This window comes from Eptatretus burgeri, chromosome 5 (assembly GCF_056783735.1).
Source record: "Eptatretus burgeri isolate ZD-2024b chromosome 5, Ebu_testis_v1, whole genome shotgun sequence".
Taxonomy (NCBI): domain Eukaryota; kingdom Metazoa; phylum Chordata; class Myxini; order Myxiniformes; family Myxinidae; genus Eptatretus; species Eptatretus burgeri.
In genome coordinates, this window is record NC_140965.1 from 75,772,971 (window position 1) to 75,786,522 (window position 13,552).

The 13,552-nt window shown below is 49.8% G+C and overlaps 1 long non-coding RNA gene across 1 annotated transcript in view; it reads left to right on the forward strand.

Annotated features, from left to right (window-relative positions):
* Positions 1-8,685, forward strand: part of LOC147026723 (uncharacterized) — a 60,337-nt gene extending 51,652 nt beyond the window's left edge. The window contains exons 4-5 of the long non-coding RNA XR_015058487.1: positions 6,027-6,125; positions 6,965-8,685. This is a non-coding gene — a long non-coding RNA (uncharacterized LOC147026723). The remainder of the gene's footprint in view (positions 1-6,026; positions 6,126-6,964) is intronic.
* Positions 8,686-13,552: the final 4,867 nt, after the last annotated feature.

Consider the following 13,552-nt stretch of genomic DNA (forward strand, 5'->3'; position numbering starts at 1 on the left):
GTTCAGTGGAGGTTGGTGGAGGGAGTGCGGTGGTGCTGGCCACTCGGAAGGCGGGCTCGGACCTACCCTACGGTCTCCCTCCCAACCTATCGCCTTTGCCTGTCATTGTCTATACCTTAATTTGTCCCTTATTTGTCTCCCTTAATTTGTCAAACCCAATTTAGCCCCAACTTATTTTTTTGTTGTTTTTATTTTTACTTCCCCACTATAAATCGTCCCCTAACCCCCTGTACTGTCCTTGTTCGGCTAACCTATCCTGTCACCTAGCCTACTCCCAACCCCTACGTTCCCTTCCCGGAGGGGAGTAAGGGAGAGCTAACGTCCTGTGTCGAGGCCCAACTCAAGCCTCAGAATGGCCTCCCCAGAGTTCGGCGATCTATAACCAAAGTGGGTCCAGCGGCCCACAACGAGAGCGAGGGGATGAATGGTGCGGAGGGGTACATCTCCTAATCTACCCTAACCATTTAACTGTTAAACTACCCCGGGGCTTTCAACAAGCGCCTCTCGCTTAAACTATTGGTTGTAACAACCCAGATTCCCGTCGCCTGTGTTGGTGTCCTCACAGTTTCGGGCCTCGCCCCCAAATTTTCTTCCTGTGCCCTCACACGGTCTCATGGCTGGGACACGTGGCTCCCTTTGGCAGGCACGACCCTCTGCCGATTCTCCGACGATGGCACCCCCGGGCACTACACTGCCTCCGAGCCTACCAGCTCCCTAAACACCGGGGAGTGCCCCCCATGGCACCTCCCCTGAAACGCACACGTGGCAGGCTGGCTTCCCAGGCCCCTTTCCGAGGGTCACCTGTGCCCACAACACTGCCCACGCGGCTAATGGCGCCCCGGGCCCCCGCACCAAGCAGGCGCACCCGTGCCCACTACGCTATCCCGGCCCCCCATGGGCCCTTGGCCTACTACGGCCGACTCGCCTGGTGCCCGGGGTACCCACTCAGCGATACTCACCTTTCGCAGCCACGCTCCCAGCCTGTCAACAGGGCTCCTGCACCCCTCCAAACGGGTTTCGAGCCTACTTCCCCACCAACAACAAAACGACTTCCATATTTGTTAATTTTACTAACCCACTAACTCAGTCTACACTGACCCCGGGGTCCCTTGGGCGGGAGTCACTCCTCCCCCCAATCACTCATCGCACCATGCATTCCCCATTCGCTCCACTCACACAGACCCGCTGGCCTCACTCACTCACCAAGCACATGCTTCCACTTCACTCACCAACTCCTCAACACACTCACCGCTGGACTCTGCCATCCTCCTAACTACCTCCCCTTACTAACTCGTGCTCCCACGTCGTCCCTTAAACTACAGCACGTTCCTTTTAACACTACGTCGCTAAACTACATCAACTCTACACATCCACAAGTCTGTCACTGTCTCCAAATAATCCCATTTATCAATTTCCCAACCTAAATCTCGCTACAATCCCTCGAACTAATCCATTCCACGGGCCCCATGAGGACTTACCCCTGCCCCATGGAGCCGGTCTAGCTAAGCTAACCCTTCCCCCTAACTAGTTTCCATCCTGTGCCCTGGTCAAGGGGGTCTTCCACCCTTTGCCCGGGAATCCTGTGCACCCGAAAGTGAGGCTTTTTTTTTTTTTTTTTTTTTTTTTACATGCGCATCACCAGCGCGGCAACTCACAGCTCGCGCACTTTGCACCTGCCCGTGACGTCATGCAGCTGCACGTGTACCTCGTCCCTCCTTGGACAGTACCATCCGGCAGGGATACCCTTCCTGCCGGATTCCAACCCCACGTGCAGCCATGACGTCACCGTGCGCATAAAAAAAAACCACAAGCCCCACGTCTCGGGCGGTTCCCCACGCGAACACATGTGCTTTGCCCGTTGGAGCTTAACACACACGATCGCGTGGAGAACCCGTCCGGTCCAAATCCATAATCCTGCCTAAACTTTGTCCGTCCGCGGGATCGGCAAATCCACCGCGTGCGTTTCCGGACCGGGACTTCACTCTCGTAAGCGAGCACGTGGGGGCCTCGTGCGTTGCACAGCACGGACCTCGTGCTCACTGCTGGCTGAACCTGGCACGGTCCCCGAAACGACTACAGCCGCTACTCGGCTTTCTTTCCTCACATGTTGCCGTCTCCGTCGCCATTCAACACACGCACTCCCGCGTGTTACGACGCTCACACTCCACACCATGAAACTCACACCGGGAGACGCGGCTGCATGTTCACACATGCCCACCGACATCTCCCTTACATACCGCTCTCTCACACACACGGTCTCCCTTGCACTCGGCCGTTCACTCACGCATGCCATCTCCCTCGCACACGTGGCTCCACTCACTCGCGGCCTTCCACTCACTCGTGCCATTTCCCTCACACAAACCACACCACTCACACACGCGGGGGCACTCACCCGCGGTGCCTCATCCACACACCGTGCCTCACTCACACACGCGGGGGAACTCACCCGCGGTGCCTCACTCATACACCGTGCCTCACTCACACACGCGGGGGCACTCAACCGCGGTGTTTCATCCATACTGGACGTTTCACTCACACACACAGCCTCTTCCACTTGCGGTGCCCCTTTTACACACGGCGTGCTGGGAAGCACTCCCTTTGGCACACTTGCCACTACACCACTCACACACGGGGTCGCTTCCACACATGGGGACGCATTCACACCTGGGGTCTCGTCCACACACGGGGTCTTACTCACACCTTGCACCACACACACAGGGACAACCACACTGGGGATTCGTGTCCCCACAAGGGTCTCCGGGGCCTCTATACACCCCAAGCTCTCCGTGCACCCGTTCGCAGCACTCCTCCCCTCGAACTCGCAAAGCACGACCGAACCCACCTGGTCGTGACTCGCCTCAAGGGGGCATACTCCCTCCCCTCGTTCCTGGAGGAGGCCATCCAGCTGCTCGCACCGGGTCTCTACCCAGTCCGCGAGCTCACCCCCATTATCCTCCACTACCTCCGTGTGTGTGTGTGCGTCTCTATGCCCGTCTTCATCGTGCAGTCTTCCCTCTATCGTTCCCATCTCCCGTGTCTCTGCCAACTCAGTCACCTCTTCACCCTTTTCCTCCCTTGTCTCAACTATTATTTCCGTCTCTTCCCTTGTTATCTCCCTCGTGCACGTCTCCGTCACCCCAATTAGTTTGTCCCTCTCGGTTACCGTCACTTTTTCTGTCACGACCCTCGCCCAACACTCCCCCCGAATTATTTTGTCACCCGCCTCCACCGCGGGCCCGACAGCCGTTGCACCCCCTCCCAGCTCGTTCGCTCCCACACGTGGAGTCGCCATTTTAAGCTCCCTGCTGACGGCCTTCATGCCCGCCTGCAGGCATCGGCCCATGTTCTGCGTCTCACCCCGCAGCTTTTTCGTTTCTTCCTTCATTTGCTTGTTCATTCCGTTCATTTGCTGTGTATTCGCATCCATCTTTTCGTTCATGCCTTTCATTTCGTTTTTCATTTGTTGCGCATCCTCATTCATCTTTGCCAGTATGGTGAATAGCTGGGCCATGTCGGGTGCGCTTGGGTGAGCCGATTCGGCAAGAATCGGGAGGTTTTGGTGGAGAGGGGGAGGGGAGGTGTCATACACCGCGGCCGCTGCCGCACCTATTTCGGGCTCTGGGTTCAGTTGGGCGAGTTCGTTTTCCTGTACAACCAACATTTCCTGCACGGGGATTTCATCCTGGACCATGGATTCTACACATTCTACATCCATTTCTAATACCCCCGGCTCCCGCTCGCCTTGAGACGCCATCTTGCTTCTCGTAAAGGGTTAATTTAGCTCGCTCGTAATTTGGAGGGAATCGGGGGTCGCTCCTCTCACCCCTGGACTGATTCCCGTGAATTTAGCTGGAGGCAGGAGAGCCCGTTTTCCCGTTCTCCGTTACCAGTGCCGCGAGGAGGGCGATGAGTTTATATCGCACGACCTGACACCAGTGTTGCGGATTCGCGCCCGCCGGCGTGCGAACGGCCACGTAACTCGAATCGCGGCACGTCGCCCACCGGACGGACAATCCAGTCGTGACCCTCTCGGACTAACGCCGGGGAACTAGTCACGGGTGGACCTTCGGCCTCACCACGGATCGTGCCAATCGGCCCCCCGCGTGGGATAGGGTTGCTCGCCAAATTCGACCTCCTAAGTACCCACACGGAGGGTGGGCCGAGCGTCGCACCTCGCCGCAGGTCGACTTCGGACACGGGCCACTTTAAGCGACCCGTTCCGTACTATCGGGATAACCGAGCGGTGTTATCGTCGGCCTCGACGGTTCGATTAATTATCGGGCGTTTAGCCCACGACCAACCCTTTACGTGAAGTAAGATGGAGATTCAATAGAGGAAAAGACGAAGCGAAACGGGAAAACAGTTCAACATAAAGCACATTTATTTCACGATGAACGGAAAGCACACATATACAATTACACCAAAAGCACATGTAAAAGAAGAAGAAACACAATATTACACAAAAAGCAAATGCAACAATGCAGATCTAACCGACTACCGAGCACGCGGCAACACTTATACAGTTTTACTTCACAGACGGCGCCGACAACACATATACCCAAAGCAAAAGAAAAGGACCACCCTCAAGGATGAGGGGGGTAGGCGGGCCTGAGGCCGAGACCACGTCGGGCCTACCCGTCTGATGATGAGCCGCAAGATGGCGGTGGAGCCCCGACTCTGCGGGCCTCGCGGACAGTGTCTGGTAGGGGGTGGGAACGGGGCCCCCTTCTCGCACTATCTCAGCGCGGGGGCAAACAGGAGGGGGTTGTTGATGCTCGGGGGGGGGGTGGATATCTCCCTGTCTCAGGTCCCGCGAAGAGCGTCTCCACCACGACCTTGGTCGCGCCGCCGGCCTCTCCCTCCGCAGCTCCCCGACTCCGACACGAGCACCCCCTCGACCGTCCGCCGCCGCCACCTCTCCACAGCTCCGTCCAACCGCCCTCTCCGTCTCCTCTCTTGACTCGTCCCAACTCTTCACTGGCTCCGAACTCTTCACTCTCTCCCCTCCGTACTGCTCTGTTTGGCGAGCGCGGCCCCTTATATGCCCCGTGGCCTCGCTCCTTCACCTTCGACCCTTTACCTCCGACCCTTCACCTCTAACTGGCTCCCCATTGGACCGAGGAAAAGTGGGCGTGAATGCTTTTTGATCCATGAATTTGCATATAGCGATGTTACTCCAACGCACCTGGAGGCGGGGCCAAATCGCCCCACGCTCGCCGACAGGACGGAACAGAAGTGGGCATGAGTCATTTTTGATCCGTTTTCTTCGGAAAGGCTGTGATGTTTCTGCCCACGCTGCTCGGTGCGCGCCCTGCACGAGTCCAGTATCGGTGCCCACAAGTGGCGCGGAAATGGCGGTGATGCGATGGTTGCGAGGGCGAGTTGTGACGGTAAAGGTCGTGGCTGTTGTTGTGAAGTGGCGTTGCGGTTGGTGGTTGTTGTGTGATGGCTGTTGAGACGTGGTTGGTGGTGGTAGTAATGGCGGCTGGTCCAAAATAAAGATAGTAAAGAAAAACGGCTATCCTGAAGGGTCGCAGCCCGCATGAATGACATTTATTCCCTCTAAACAACGGGTTTGGGCCTAACTACACATATACTTACAGAGATATCTCACCTAAGGGACCTGAATGGTGGTTTGCGAATTTCGTCAACCACAACAATATTATGAACAGATTTGGATATTGGGTCATCTCAAATTCAGCCGCTGATGGCTGTGGCAGCCATTTTCCACTGCCATCAAAAATTTGAGATGGCCCAATATCCAAATCTGTTCATAATATGATAGGCTATTAGTGTGCCAAATTTGGTGCTTTCCTCACAAAATGCACAATTGTTATGCTATATTTAGCTAAGTTGCCCCACTATAACATCATTTACAGCAATCCTTAAAATTATATTCTATTTTTTATGGAACAACTGATACTGTGCAGTACAATTACGTGTGTACGTGTGTGTGTGCATTTTATTTTTAAAACATTGTTCTTTGTTTGTGAGCCTACCTTCTTTCCATCATCTCGGCGGTGAAGCGACTGTGGAGAAACGTTGGGGAGCGCTCAGACCTGGAAGCCACGTGACCTTCGCGCGCTTTACAACCAACTAATCAGATTGCTCAGTTACATTCAGGGGTAAGCCTGTTCAAAATACTCGGGTTGTGTTGATTTCACAAGTTTCTTGTAGCGTGTCCGTCAAGTGGTGTCAGCACTCCAGCAAGCACTCTATTCGAAACTGTTGATAAGGAACGGCTGGCTTGGTAAGCGCTTGTTAGCTGCTTGGTAACTGAACACACCCTGAGTCGATTAACATCCAGACATGTAATAATTGACTGCAATGGTTGATTATTTAATGAAACGGCAAAGAATTCGATCTTTACGGGACGGGTTAACCTCCCCCCCCCCCACCCCAATTGACGTGTTTTAGTATGTCCTGTCCTCCCACTAGCGGCAGCGCTATCTATATGCCATATTTACCTTGACTCGAGAGATTTGGGGTTCTTTCCACCCTGAACCCCCACGGCTATGAATTTGATTTCTTGCCTTCCCGGGCACACCTCTGGTTACCGCCTTTTTGGGTGTGGTCGCGTGGTGCGCCCCACAGCTCGTGGCAATCCCCGAACACGCAACAATATTTTACTGGAAACCTATCAAAGTGATTGCGAGAGAAAATGTCCATGATGTTTTCAGCTTTACACAACATACTTACCTTCGCCACGAAGGTGGATGGAGGTTGTTTTCACTCATGTTTCATACAAAGCAAGTTCGAGTTGACGAAAAACTGGTTTGAGGGAGTCCAAAGCGGGTTTTTTATTATTATTATTATATTTTTTTTTTTACCAAACGTGGTAAAAACGTTATGTGAGACGTTGTCAGTGACACAAAATACACCAGAATCCCGAGATAGTCATTTATTGATGAGGTGGTCTTGCAGCTGTTTAGAACTCATCTCAAATGTTCACTTTCTGTTACAGTCGGAGTGAAGACTCATCTCGACGATCGTGGAGCACCAAACGAGCAGAGATCAATCAAACTGACACGGCAACGACCTGACGGACGAGTCTCTTCACGTGACTGTGCTCGGCATTGTATTCACCACAGGCTTCCTTGGCCTTTCTGACTAGATCTCTCGGAGGATCAAACTGGTTTTCCAGGAGATGGTTTTGCATGTGAGGAGATCACGTGACCTCATTTGACGACCGTCCCCGGTAATTGACCTTCTTCTTGCGACCTCGTGAAAATATATTTTCCTCTTCGGCATTACTGTGAGGTAGGACAAGTGTGTGCTGAACGACTGTCAACAGAAGGCCAAATCATGACTCCCTGTCTTCCCTTCTCATCAACGAAACAAGCCTGGTGTTGGCTTAACGGCTAGGATGGCGAGCTTAAGATCATAGGGTCTTGAGTTTGAGCCCCTGTTGAGCAATTGAAATAATATCAGGTGGGTTATGTTATGGATTTCAGAATCTGATCTGACTAATGCACACAACATCCAGGTCCTCAGACAGTTATTTCCATAGATGCATGTCCAGAATAGACTCATCCCTTTGTCTGGTGGGATTCTAACTATTCGATGCATTGGAGAAGGTTATAGAACAGATTCCCTTTTTTATGGGATGGCCTTTTCCTCTTTACGACACATTCATGCACGTGAGATAGCCATGAGCCCAACGGAGGCTCGCCTATCCCCTTTCCATCAGGACACATTGGTTTGGAGGTGGATGACTTATTTATATTTGAACTTGCAAGACATTTGATTAAGCACACTGCGGGCTTTTCCTGAGCAGTTATTGTGACGGTCAAATACATCTGTGGATCATTTACCTCACCCACCTCTCTTTCTTTGACGTTCGACATCAACCTCTCTTTCACCGATGTTGACGTCCACCTTTTTCCATCGACGTTTGATGCTCCATTTGGTCGCTCTATGGATGCTGGCTGGCTCTTGTTCATGTCAGGTTGAACGAGGAAGGGATGATCGCGAGATTGATGGTTGGAGGTCACGTGCAGCGATGTGCCAATAGGCACGGTGGATTTGGCTGAAGTCTGCTTGAGGCTCCGCCCACAATGATCACTTGATCAGGTGGAACTGATCAAAAAGAACGGGAGGACCGCTTTCCTTACAGCTCCTGAGAGTTGGTGACAGTGACAGTTCCTGACAGCTGGTGATGGTTCCTTTCAGCACCTGACTGCTGGTGACAGTGGTAACAGATGGTGACGGTTAAATCGTTCCTGCTCGTTCTGCTCGGTACCTGCTCTTGACGTACCTGATTCTTGGCATCCCTGGTTTCTGGGGGTGACAACGTGATGTCGATTGGTGTTTCAGCCTGTTTGTGGGTGGGTGCATGGCGAGGAAGGGCACTGGCACGGACTAAGGCACGCTCACACATTTTGGGTTATTTTATTTGACGCACGACGACTTCTGCCTTGGTAAGCCGAGACCGGATTTCTCTTCCCCCCCCCCCCCCCCCGATTGATCTACTGGGTACCCTTGTCTTGTGTTTAATTGTTAAGTAAAGCATCGAGATAAGTATCTGCTCTTTGTCTATTTCTATGAATGCCTACTGAATTCTTCATTTGTTTGAGATTATTTTGATTGATTTGAATTCATCTGTTAGTTGACTTGACACCACAAGGAAATAAAAAGTTATTTTGTTTATTTATTTTTCTTCATAATAAATTCCTTGTTGACGTTCCCGCTTGTCCGTGCTTGTCTTTTCCTTCCATTGATCCAGCATTGTCCAAACCTAGATAGACTGGGAGGTAATTACCAGATGACTTGACCAATAATAGTCGGCGTGCACCAGCGGTAAATGCTCGGCCGCCCTACTTAAAATCAAATCAAGGTAAGATTGGTGCATCGCCGAGGGCGCGTTCCCCGGTCAGGAAGCCATGTGACCTCTAGTTAAACGGCAAAATTAGACGGTGAACACTGGAACTCGTGGTTAACTGATTGGCATTCGTGGTTGTTAAGCAACCCACCGCACAAAGTTAATTGTGAGCGGTGGCCCCAGGTCCGGCTCTTCCGAGGAGAAACGAGGATTAACCCCCTCATAATACACTCGGTACCCTTGGCCGTAACAATATTTTCCTCTTTGGCATTACTGTGAGGAGTGATTTGGAAAGCACAGATCGATTGATTCATGGTGACGGCAATATAGTCAACGTGATCGGAAGGGACGTGATACTGTGTGCAGAATCCTGGAGGATGTCTACGTGGCTTTCAGTGAGGGAAAGCTCATGGCGTCATACAGACAATGGACGAGACACGAGAGACTGGAGTGACACCTTGCAGATCGACTTCAGATCTATCAGTCTATGTGCCAATCCTTGCGAGTGGAATGAAAGTAAAACATTACATTTTTAAAATTGATCGTACTTTCCATCCAATATGGGTTTTTACCACATTTAAACGGGTCTGCGGGTTTTCATAAACAAAACAGGTCAAACTCGGAAAATCTGGGTCACTTGTCATCTATGGTGTTTGTCTGTGGTCTGTGAGCAGGATAACTCAAAAAGTTATGGATGGATTCGGACGAAACTTGGTGCAGAGTTTGGGTGTGTGACAAGTACAGATTGTTTCGATTTTTGGTGAAGATCCGGATCTGATTCCAGTTACGAGAGTTATTTAATTTTTATGTGATTCTTTACCATTGAGAGATGGGGATAAAAACGATATTGCATGATATCTCAAAAAGTTGTGGATGAGTTGGTTCGATGACAAGAACAAGCCGATTCAATTTTGGTTCAGGTCCGGATTGAGATCCGAACTGCCAGTGGGATATAAAATGTAAACTGTTCGGTCTAGCAGAGAGCAGTAAGCACTCTACCAAGTGCTGTTCTAGTTAGCTCACCTGGAACGTAGTTCTGGGGAGCTTTTGGGATGATGCGTCGTCCATCCGTCCACAACCATTTTCAACTTCTTCTCCGAAACTACACACATGATTTTGATGAAACTTCACTACAGCCTTCATCACCCAGTATGTACCAGAATTTGTTCATTGCTGGGGCCGGATTTAGGAAAGGACCAACGGGGCATTTTTCAAGGCCCAAATTCCAGGGGGCCCACAAAAAACATACAATACATTTATTTATTTATAAAGCTAGTATGGGCGACCCTCGTATAACATGTGTTCTGATAACACATTTTCACGATAGTGTGGGTTTAATTCAACAACACCAACAGCCACCACCACGGCGCTACATCATTCTGAGCAAATAGTTCACTCACAGCGGACGCTTTTGCCGTGCTAAATCATTCTGAGCGAGTTGTTCATGCTCCGTAATCCTGTACGAGTCGTTCATTCTTCATAATTCTTAGTCATTCCTGTTCCATCATTTGAGCGATTCATTCCTGCTCCTCCATTCTGAGTGAGTCATTCTGAGCGAGTTGTTCATGCTCCGTCATCCTGAGCAAGTCATTCCTGCTCTGTCATTCTGAGCAGGTAGTTTGTGCTCTGTCATTCTAAGTGAGTCATTAGTGCTCCATCATCCTGTGCAAGTCATTCCTTCTCCGTCATTCTGAGCAAGTCGTTCGTGCTCCATCATCGTGAGTGGGTTGTTCTTGCTCCGTCATTCTGAGCGAGTCGTTCGTGCTCCGTCATCCTTAGTGAGTCATTCGTGCTCCATCTTCCTGTGCGAGTCATTCCTACTCCATCATTCTGAACAAGTTGCTCCTGCTCCATCATCCCGTGCGAGCTGTTCCTACTCCATCATCCCTTGTGAGTCATTCCTACTTCATCATCGTGAGTGAGTTGTTCCTGCTCCATCATTCTGAACAAGTCATTCCTGCTCCATCATCCCGTGCGAGCCGTTCCTACTCCATCATCATGTGCGAGCCGTTCCTTCTCCATCATCGTGAGCGAGTTGTCCCTACTCCATCATTCTGAACAAGTCGTTGCAGCTCCATCATCCCGTGCGAGCCATTCCTACTTCATCATCGTGAGCGAGTCGTTCCTACTCCATAATTCTGAACAAGTCATTCCTGCTCCATCATCCCTTGCGAGTCGTTCCTACTCCATCATCGTGAGCGAGTCATTTCTGCTCTGTCATTCTGAGCAAGTCGTTCATTCACAGCGGCTGAAACTTTGGCTGCAAGGCATGTAACAAGTGGCATTGGAGATAATGATCACATGAAGAAGAAGTCAAGAAGGTCTCATTCATTGGATGTGAAATAAAAAGTTTTACATTGGTTTGATCGAGGTGAGCGCAGCATTAATATTCAAAGAGAGATGGGACTGAGTGATTCTGCAGTGAGAGCCATTCGTGACAATCTTGATAACACATTCTGCTGTACATTCTGTGAATCGACCCTTTCCTGTGCCACATGACTTTCGTTACCTGTAATAAATTGCTTTTGTTTTAAATGAACCCAGCCCATTTCATCTTTTCTTCATTGAACCAGCATGGTCCGCACAATTAGCTTAGCCGGGAAGTTCTGCCCCACCAAATTTGCTCTTGTTGACCAACGCACACTCACCGTATCGCATCGGCGGTAATCCTCGTGTGCGCTTAGGTCATGAGAACCAAATTGACTCGGCTGTCCACAGGTAAGGTATCACGCGAAGTAGTGTAACCCTGCTTGGATTGGTAGTGCCATTTTGCGTTTGTGGTTGCTTAGCAACCTGCAGGTGCATTTTGTTATCTGTGCCTGGCAGCCTCAGGACCGGGCGTTTGAAAGGGACCTGAATGCTTACCATCGTGTTGAGCCTCGAACCCCTGATCCGCTACAATGCTACATATATATATATATATATATATATATATATATATATATATATATATATATATATATATATATATATATATATATATATATATATATCTTGGATTCGCTATATATGTTAGATATCCCTTATTGTCGGGTTTTCTGTGTGAGTGTGTGTGTGTGTGTGTGTGTGTGTGTGTGTGTCTGCAACGAGAGGCTCCACAGCACGAACCAGCGAACCAATTTAGATGAAACTTTGCCAACAAGTGCCATATGGTCTGGGAAGGTGCGCGTTTGAATTTCGTTGCTTAGAAACCACCCGTTGCTGTGCAGCGGCCAAAAAACCGCGTACAGTATTTTCAATACTTGTCCTTCAGTTTTGAATGTAGAGAATCGAGACTTTGGAATTAAACACTTCGAGATATTTAGAAAATTTATTTGAGCCGATTTTTAATTGAGGTTTTATTTTTCAAATGGTAATCCTTCAAAAATCGGGTGTCTATTTACCGTCATTTTTATGAGGGGCTTAGGGAAATGGGCGGAGCTTAGGGAAAGTGGACGTGGTTGATGAAAAAGTGGGAGTGGCGTAGGAAAGTGGGAGTGGCGTAGGAAAGTGGGAGTGGCGTAGGAAAGTGGGCGTAGCTTTTGGAAAGTGGGTGTGACATGAAAAATATTGTGTGGCTCAGGAGGTGTGGTCAAACAAGAGTATTGAGAGAAGTTTATCGGGTTTTCCGTCTGTGCATGCGTGCGTGCGTGTGTGTGTGTGTGTGTGTGTGTGTGTGTGTGTGTGTGTGTGTGTGTGTGTGTGTGTGTGTGTGTGTGCAACGCGAGGCTCCACAGCACAAACCAACAAACCAATTATTTTTCAAATGGTAGTCCTTCAAAAATAGGGTGTCTATTTACCGTCATTTTTTATGAGGAGTGCCAGTTGGCAAAATACGCAAGAGGAAAAATCTTGCCAGGCAGAGGAACAATTGTATGTGAACCAATACGTCTTGGCAATGAATCTTCGTCGGTGGATCGGTCAGAATGAAAAGCATCATATCCAGCGCTTCTTTCCTCGCGAATCCCTCGTTGCCTACTGGCTTGTGTATGTATCTATCTACAATTCCAGCAATCTCTGTCTGTCTGTCTGTCTGTCTGTCTGTGTGCGTGTCTGCGACCGCCGTTTCTCGACAACCGCTGGTCCGATCTCATTGAAACTTGCCAGGTATATTGCTGGGGACCTGAGTACGTGCCTTTTCAAGGTTTGATATTAATTGGACAAGTGATTCCCAAGATATGGCCATTTATTTACCAAACCAATGAGAGGACAAGGTGCTATGACATCACGATTGACGTCACTTCTTTTTTTGCACGTATGGCCACGCACTTGTATCTATAATTCCAGCAATGTGTGTGTGTGTGTGTGTGTGTGTGTGTGTGTGTGTGTGTGTGTGTGTGTGTGTGTGTGTGTGTGTGTGTGTGTGTCTGACTGTGACCGCTGTTTCTCGACAACCACTGGTCCGATCTAATTGAAACTTGCCAGGTATATTGCTGGGGCGCTGTGGATGTGCCTTTTCAAGGTTTGATATTAATCGGACAAGTGATTCCCAAGTTATGGCCATTTATTTACCAAACCAATGACAGGACACGGTGATATGACGTCACGATTGACGTCACAACGGCCCGTGTGGTTTTTGTTTCCGGCACGCGGTTTGAAAGTTTTTTTTTGTTTTTTTGTACGTACGGGCCCGCACTAGTCTATATAATTTTATGTAAGTTTTTTTTTAAATGTGTCGAATTTAAAGTTTATCTGTTCTATAAACCTGATCTTGTGGTTCGTTGCCTGTTTATTTACCGCACGAGGTTCGTG